The sequence below is a fragment of the Panthera onca genome, chromosome C2, assembly GCF_046562875.1.
Source record: "Panthera onca isolate mPanOnc1 chromosome C2, mPanOnc1 haplotype 2, whole genome shotgun sequence".
NCBI classification, from domain to species: domain Eukaryota; kingdom Metazoa; phylum Chordata; class Mammalia; order Carnivora; family Felidae; genus Panthera; species Panthera onca.
The window spans coordinates 96,021,990-96,030,495 of NC_138347.1; the positions used below are offsets into that span (position 1 = coordinate 96,021,990).

The window sequence follows — 8,506 nt, forward strand, 5'->3', positions numbered from 1 at the left end:
TGAACTCTTCTGATTCCCTCTTACGTCGATCATCAAACACACTGCAATGTGGAAATCTGTGTCTGTGACATGCATTTGGCATACACTTAATCTAAGGTTAACATAACATATGTTCACATTTCCAAGTCTGGATCTGATGAACAGGAATACAATTTAAAATCATAAATTGATCAATGAGTTGTTTCTGGAAAAAAATGTTCTTTTTCCAGATCATTGATTTTTGATATTTGAAGTGCAAGGTACATACGGTACAATCTCATTTGCTTAATACCTTTTCCCACCTCTGTGAACCTGCAGACACATGTCACATATGTAAAGGTTTAGAAGGATGTATATGAGTTTTAACAGTGATCGTCCATGGAGGGTAGGTTTGGGGGTTTTCTGTTTCCTTATTTTTGCTCTTAAGTATTTCCTGAGTTTTCTGTAATAAGAAAAAACTTAAAAAAATTTTTTTAAATTTATTTTTGAGAGAGAGAGAGAGAGAGAGCGTGCACGCGTGCAAGCAGGACAGAGGCAGAGAGAGAGGGAGACACAGAATCTGAAGCGGGCTCCAGGCTCTGAACTGTCAGCACAGAGACTGACACAGGGCTCGAACTCATGAACCGTGAGATCACGACCTGAGCCAAAGTCAGACACTCAACCGACTGAGCCACTCAGGCACCCCAAGAAAAAAATTTGTTATTTCGAAACAAGAGGGGAGTTGTGGGTAGAACATACAAATCTGAGAAAAGTTACAAACATTCAGAGAAAATGATGGTCACTCCAATAACCACATCGTTCTCTTTCCCTCTGGACATGCCCCTCATCAGTCCATTTCCAGTGGTCAGGGTCATCCACCATGCAAATTGGATGGTGGCACCTCCCTGCTTTGAGTCAATTCCCTCTAAACGGATGTCAGTGTCTCTGTTCGTCCTTACCATCCTATGTAAGTCAGTCACCTTTCAATTCCAAGTGACAGAAACCTCATTCAAAGTAGCTTAAGCAAAAATGAGGAATTTCTTTGTTCATGTAACCAAAGAGTCTGAGGTTGGCTTTAGGCAGCGCTAGACTAGGAGCTCAAAGATGGCATTCATGCTTTATCTTTCCTAGTCCTGGTTTTCTCATGTTAGTTTTGTTTCTAGACAGGTTCTGTCCATGTGGAGGCAATATGCCATCGGTAACTCCAGGCCCCCATGGTCCTTCAAACTCGGATCCTGAGGAAGGGAGAGGATTGAGGTTGGCTTGAGTTGGGTCATGTGCTCTTTCTTAGGGCAACTCCAGAAGAGAATGAGGAGTACAACAGAGGGAAATGGGTGTTTCCCAAGGGAAAGGATTCTAGGCAAACCATGACACCTTTATCTCTTCCCTCTCCAGACTCATCTGTCTCTCCCTCTCTCCTCTCTCTTGGTTCTTCAAGGACCTTTACTGATGGTTCCTTCCAGAGGAAGGACAAACACATACCCACGTGGCTGTGGTCAGGCATTGCTCCCAGCTCTTCTACCTCAGTGGAATGAACTCCAGGCACAACCCTGACTGCCCGTGGTCAGCAGGTGGCGGGAGGCTCTAGCACGGTTACTTCTCCAGGGATGCAGAATTGAGCAGCTTCTCCATCAGTTCAGCGTGAGACAGCGTGCAGCACTCAGGCCCAGTGAGTCCAGGGCGCCCCCTCAGTGTCCGAGACCCGCAGCAACCCCAGCTAGGCCTCCTACTTGTTGCCCGCCATCTTGCCACAAGTGACGTAGCACATAGGTATAATCATGGCGGCAGCACGGCAGCAGACTGGTCCCATGGACTGCCTGACCAACAGTCACCACACTACGATTCTCTAGACTCATCTCTTTTCTAGCTGCACCCGAACTATTTTTGGTTCCAGGAATATGCCAGACATACTTCCTTGTCTTTTATTTTATGCGTCTCATTGCATTGGCTGCAAATAGCCTTCCTCAATTTTTTACCTACTGCCAACTCATCCTTCAAGCTTTTCCTGATCCTCACTATCTGGGCTGGGTACTCTACTATGTGATCCCATAAGCATGTAATTGATACTCTTGACATCAGACTACAGTCTGCTGCAAGTTCTTGTTTGCATAAATACTGTCCTTCCCTCACTAAACTAGCTCCTTGTGTTCAGTGATTGCTTAATGAATGGCCCACAAGTGTTTATTGAATGATTGAAAGATAACCTCAGTATGGATAAGATCATACCCTGCTTCCTCCATTTATAAAGTTCTTACAAAAAATCTTGAACTTTTGTTTAGGAGTTAAGGTATAATCTATTATTTTTTTTAGAAGATTTTTTTAAAGTAATTGCTACACCCATTGTGGAGGTCGAACCCACAGCCCAAGAGCAAGAGTTGTTTACTACCCCGGACTTCAAGCTGTATTACAAAGCTGTAATCATCAAGACAGTATGGTACTGGCATAAGAACAGACACACAGATCAATGGAACAGAACAGAGAACCCAGAGATGGACCCACAAACGTATGGCCAGCTAATCTTTGACAAAGCAGGAAAGAATATCCAGTGGAATAAAGACAGACTCTTCAGCAAGTGGTGCTGGGAAAACTGGACAACGACATGCAGAAGAATGAACCTGATCACTTTCTTACACCATACACAAAAATAAACTCAAAATGGATGAAAGACCTCAATGTAAGACAGGAAGCCCTCAAAATCCTTGAGGAGAAAGCAGGCAACAACCTCTTTGATCTTGGTTGCAGCAGCTTCTTACTCAACACGTCTCCAGGGGTAAGGGAAACAAAAGCAAAAATGAACTACTGGGACCTCATCAAAATAAAAAGTTTCTGCACAGCGAAGGAAACAATCAGCAAAACTAAAAGGCAACTGACAGAATGGGAGAAGATATTTGCAAACAAAATATCAGATTAGTATCCAAAATCTATAAAGAATTTAGGGTTAGGGTTAGGATTAGGGTTAGTATCCAAAATCTATAAAGAACTTATCAAACCCAATACCCAAAAAACAAATAATCCAGTGAAGAAATGGGCAAAAGACAATAACAGACATTTCTCCAAAGAAGATATCCAGATGGCCAACCAACACATGAAAAAATGCTCTACATCACTCATCATCAGGGAAATACAAACCAAAACCACACTGAAATAACACCTCACACCTGTCAGAATGGCTAGCATTAACAACTCAGGCAATAACAGATGTTGGTGAGGATGCGGAGAAAAAGGATCTCTTTTGCATTGTTGGTGGGAATGTAAACTGGTGCAGCCACTCTAGAAAACAGTATGGAAGTTCCTCAAAAAATTAAAAACAGAACTATCCTATGACCCAGCAATTGTAGTACTAGGTATTTATCCAAGGGATACAGGTATGCTGTTTCGAAGGGACACAGGCACCCCAGTGTTTATAGCAGCACTATCAACAATAGCTGAAGTATGGAAAGAGCCCAAATGTCCATCGATGGATGAATGGAAAAAGAAGATGTGGTGTATATATATATATACAATCGAGTATTACTAGGCAATCAAAAAGAATGAAATCTTGCCATTCGCAACTATGTGAATGGAACTAGAGGGTATTATGCTAAGCGAAATTAGAGAAAGACAAATATCATATGACTTCACTCAGACGAGGACTTTAAGATACAAAACAGATGAACATAAGGGAAGGGAAGCAAAAATAATAAAAAACAGGGAGGGGGACAAAAACATAAGAGACTCTTAAATATGGAGAAGAAACAGGGTTACTGGAGGGGTTGTGGGAGGGGGGATGAGCTAAATGGGTAAGGGGCATAAAGGAATCTACTCCTGAAATCATTGCTGCACTATGTGCTAACTAACTTGGATGTAAATTAGAAAAATAAGTTAAATAAAAAATTTAAAAAAAAGACAACAGAAAGAAAAAAAAGAGTTGTACACTACCAGCTGAGCCTGCCAGATGCCCCAAGATATAATGTATTATAAATAAAACCTCACACAACACATGTAATTTGCTATATATGTGTTAATGAAGTAGACATGTGAATAATATGAAAATAAAATATCAAATCATGCTAAATTAAGTATCATTGGCCTTTGAATACCATGTTATAGTCCTATTTGAAATATTGCCACCAATATCTGGTTAGCTAGGTCAGGGTTTCTTAACCCAGAGTCTGCAGACCTCTAAGAGATTTGAGGGTAGAATTCAGATGATACGTGAACTTGGATGCGAATAAAAATTATTTCCTCTAAACTTTAAGTGGAATTTAGTATTTCTTTTTATTATAAATGCAACAATCCAGAGCTGTATCAGGCAGTAGCTGTGAGTTTGTCAACAATAGAAATCAGGTATTTTCATACCACAACTGTTGTAGAGATATCATACTGTTTATGCTACTTTGATATCACAGCAGTTGTTAAACTTCCTGCTAGATGTGGTTATTAAATGAACACATAAATTACTGTATTATACATTTACATTATTTTGATAACTTGTACTTCAATATAATTTTTTTACTTAAAAAAATTATTTTTAATTTTTTTTTTTTTTTTTTTTTTTTAGAGAGAGTACATGTGAGCAGGGGAAAGGGTAGAGAGAGAGAGAATCCCAAGCAAGCTCCATGCTCAGCTTGGAGCCTGACAACACGACTCTGGGATCATGACCCAAGCTGAAATCAAGAGTCAGAAGCTCAACCAACTGAGCCACCCAGGTGTGCCTAATTGGTTTTCTTTGTAATCCCATGCATTTCATTTTCTGCACTTAAAAACATTATTCTGAAAAAGAATCCATGGCACAAAAACGTTGAATTGATGGTGGCATTCATTTGAAATGCGACCAAAGTGTGGTGATCTAATTCCAGAGAAACTTAGCCCTCCTGCCTTTTGCACCACCAGGCAAAGGATAGAGATTATAGGCCTTTTGGACAATCCTAAAAACTATAAATCTAAGAAAGGATGTCCTTTCTCAGCCTGAAAATTTATTTGAATGGAAAAGCCATGTGAGTTATTTAAGTTTCAGAGGATCTCTGGGGTAGGTTGGAAAAGTGGAGTAAATGCATTTGGATCTACTCATAAACTCACAGCTAAACGCTGCAGACTTTGGCTTAAGACTTGTCCAAGAAGACAAATTCATTTCTTTGTGTAGTATCTGCATAGATATCTACTAGAATAGGATTTTAGTTACTAAAACTGTTAGGACATGTTCTGCAAGGTTGTGAGATCCTTTCTAATAACTGGCGACAAGGACCTCTCAGAGGTAGTAAACTCATTGGAATATTTGTCCTCTAGGAATTTCTCTTTGGTTGATTTGTCTTGGTTCCAAGGACGGGAAGCAGATGGTCCTTAAATTAAGATACTTTGAGGAGATACTGCACAAAGGTTTGGGAGCAGGGAACCACAACAGGAAGCACAGTAACTTGAGCAACTCCGGATTAGTGGCAGCAGAGCTGATATTACCTCTTGGGCAGAAGGAAAAGCACAGGGAGTGGCAAATCCAAGGAAATTAGTGAAGGGAAGCTTGGAAAAGATGGTGACAGAGCCAAAAGAATAGGTATTCTGACCATCAGTCTATCTCTGACCAGGGCACTCCTCGGCCAAACCCACCCAGAGGCCAGGAGGCAAAGGAGCTCATTGCTGTGGTCCATTCATCAGCTTCATGGGGAAGAGGGTGGAGTAGAGATGGAGGGGATAGAGATATCCAGCACATAGGACAAATCCCTACCATAGCACATATCACAGTATTTGATGGTCTAAGGGGGGAGGGCTGTAATATTTAATCTGTAATTTTTTTTAAGTTTATTTTGAGACACACACAAAGAGAGGAGAGAGAGCGAGCGAGACAGAGCAAGCAGGGGTAGAGAGAGGGAGAATCCCAAACAGGCTCCATGCTGAAAGCACAGAGCCTGAATTGGGGCTTGATCTCATGAACTGTGAGACCATCGAAATCAAGAGTTGGATGGTTAACCACTGAGCCAGCCAGGTGCCCCTATTTTTGTAATTTTTAATTCATGGCTGTGCCTAATAAAATTCTGGCACACAGCAAGTACTCAATGTTACTGAATGATTAAACAGAGAATTGCCATGCCACTGAAACAGAGTAAAAGCAAACTATCGACTACCAATAATTAGGAACTAAGTGTTTACTTTCAGACAGTGGACATTTAAAATGTTATGGAGGGGTGCCTGGCTGACTCAGTCAGTGGGGCAGAGTTGATCTCAGGGTTGTGAGTTGGAGCCCCATGCTGGGTGTAGAGATTACTTAAAAATATTTTCTAAAATGTTATGGAAATATGGGAGCATGATGATCTATTCTGTAGCTCAGGCAAATGGATGTCATAGCTTTATAACATAGTAAGTACAATTGAGCATCCTCATTCATGGATTCCGTGTTTGCCTACTCTTTAAAACTTCCCTGGTGCTCTCATGGTCACCCCTAGAGTGAAAATTTTGACTTGCTCAATGCATATGTTCCTACTTGGGGTTGAGCAAGGTGTTTCACCTCCCATACTGTAGATGAATATCCTTTGCTCCAGTTAGTGCCATTTTTTTTGCATTTTTGTGCTTTCATTGGTGATTTCCCTGTTTAAAATGCCCCCCAGATGTAGTGCTGAAGTGCTAATTTTTCCTAATAGGTGCAAGAAGGCTGTGATATGCCTCATGCAGAAAATAACATGTTAGGTGAGCTTCGGTGAAGCATGAAGTTACAGGGCTGTTGACCATGACTTCAATGTTAGTAAATCAATGTTAGTAAATCAACAAAACACAGACACCTGAAACAAGCTTCTGTATTGACTAGTTGATAAAAATGTGACCAGAGGCTTGCAGAACAATAGGCCTGTATTTTCCCTAGGAGCAATGGTTCAGTATTCTGTATTAGTCCTGTATTAGTGGTGACTATAGAATCTAACTGCCATGAAGAACAACAATCAACTGTACTTGCAGTTTTCCAGTTCCTAATAAAGATTCAAAAAAGAATATTCAAGTTACAAAAGACATTTTTCTATAGTTGGCAGCTAATTGGTACTTATAATGTAAAGCCAAAGAGGGGAGAAACATTAAAACCCATCACCACCGCATAATTTCGATGTGATACATTAAAATTTATTAGTTTCCGAATAGTATTTGACTAATTCCAAATTATTTCAATTAGAGTTGTCTAGGCCATATAGTCGGAAAATTGAAGAAATTAGTGGGAGGAAAAGGGGAAAACAATCTAATACATTGACTTGAAGAAGAATTACATATGCTTTATTCTTATTATCTGGACTCAGCTGGTTAATTCAGTCCTTAGGCCAATTTATACCTACTCCACAATAAATCATACATTATCCAAAAGCTTCATGCTTCTACTTACAGTAGCATAGCAAACTTGGAAGTTCCTTGTAAAAAAGAAATCACCATTCCATTGACTAATGTAGACAATTCCTCCATGCTCTGGCATAAGAATATTTAATGTTAGCCAACAAGACAGCCAGCGATGCTTTTGAGGCATAGAATAGTGGCAGCCTTTTGATTTTTAGTTGCTTTAGGTATACAACCTCGAATAGTAGGAGACACTGACCTGAAATTTCTAACCCACTTTCTATCGTTAAGGATGTTATTTCCCCCAGGGACCACCAGGTATTTATAAAAATTTGTACTAACATTCTGTAAGAATCCACAAACATCAAGAAGAAGCTGACTTTCTTGTCATGCTCCAAATGTCTTTAAGACTAGACATACTATATATATTATAAAGAGCTTTAGGATAAATATTGAGTGCCTGGGTCTTAACACAGTAGTAAAAGTTAGGTCATTTTTTATTTCTGAAAAACACTTTTGGTACCATTATCATACCCCAAAATAGGGATTAGTGTTACTGGTGATTAAGAAGCTCGAAGCTGTAATTATGCATATCCTTCCTGTGAAAATAAGCAGTAGCAGCATTCTGAAAATGTGAGGGGAAAACACCCAGGTACTTAAATCAATGAACATTTGCCGGGAGGAAACTTATTAAAATGACTGTAGCCTTGACAGAGTTGCATTAACATCAACAGCTGTATTTCTGTCCACTTACAAGGAATACTATAAAGAAGCAGTCAAGCCATGTTTAATAAAATGTGTCAGTATGCAGAAAATGCCTTTTTTCACAATTAGAAAAATTTAACATCTTTAGTCAAACACTAGATGGGAAACAGCCTAAAGAAAAAAAACCTACCCACGACACCTATTTGAACTACAAAGCAAAATGCTCTGTGACTGAAGGAAAATAATTTAATATTCATCATCATTTTAGAAGTGTCTAAATCCAAGGAATGATATTTTATGCTCATAGGTAAACACCAGATTTTTCTGGAAGATTTGTAACTAAGGTAATGCAAGGCATAAAATCAAACTGCAAAACTAGTTCAAAGCACTTAAGAGTCCAATGGTTCTCTTATGTTTTCTTTTATGTTCTTTATTTTAAATGGATTATTTTAGAACAGTAAATTATCTTTCATAGAGGTGAATCCTGGTCTGGTAATACAGTACCTCCTTTCTGAATGTATCGATTTAAGATAAATCAAAACGAACATTAAGGCATACAAACAGC

The 8,506-nt window shown here is 39.4% G+C and overlaps 1 pseudogene; it reads right to left on the reverse strand.

Moving 5' to 3' along the window:
- Positions 1-668: 668 nt before the first annotated feature.
- Positions 669-2,214, reverse strand: LOC132683366 (DNA-directed RNA polymerases I, II, and III subunit RPABC5 pseudogene; annotated as a pseudogene).
- Between the last annotated feature and the right edge of the window lie 6,292 nt (positions 2,215-8,506).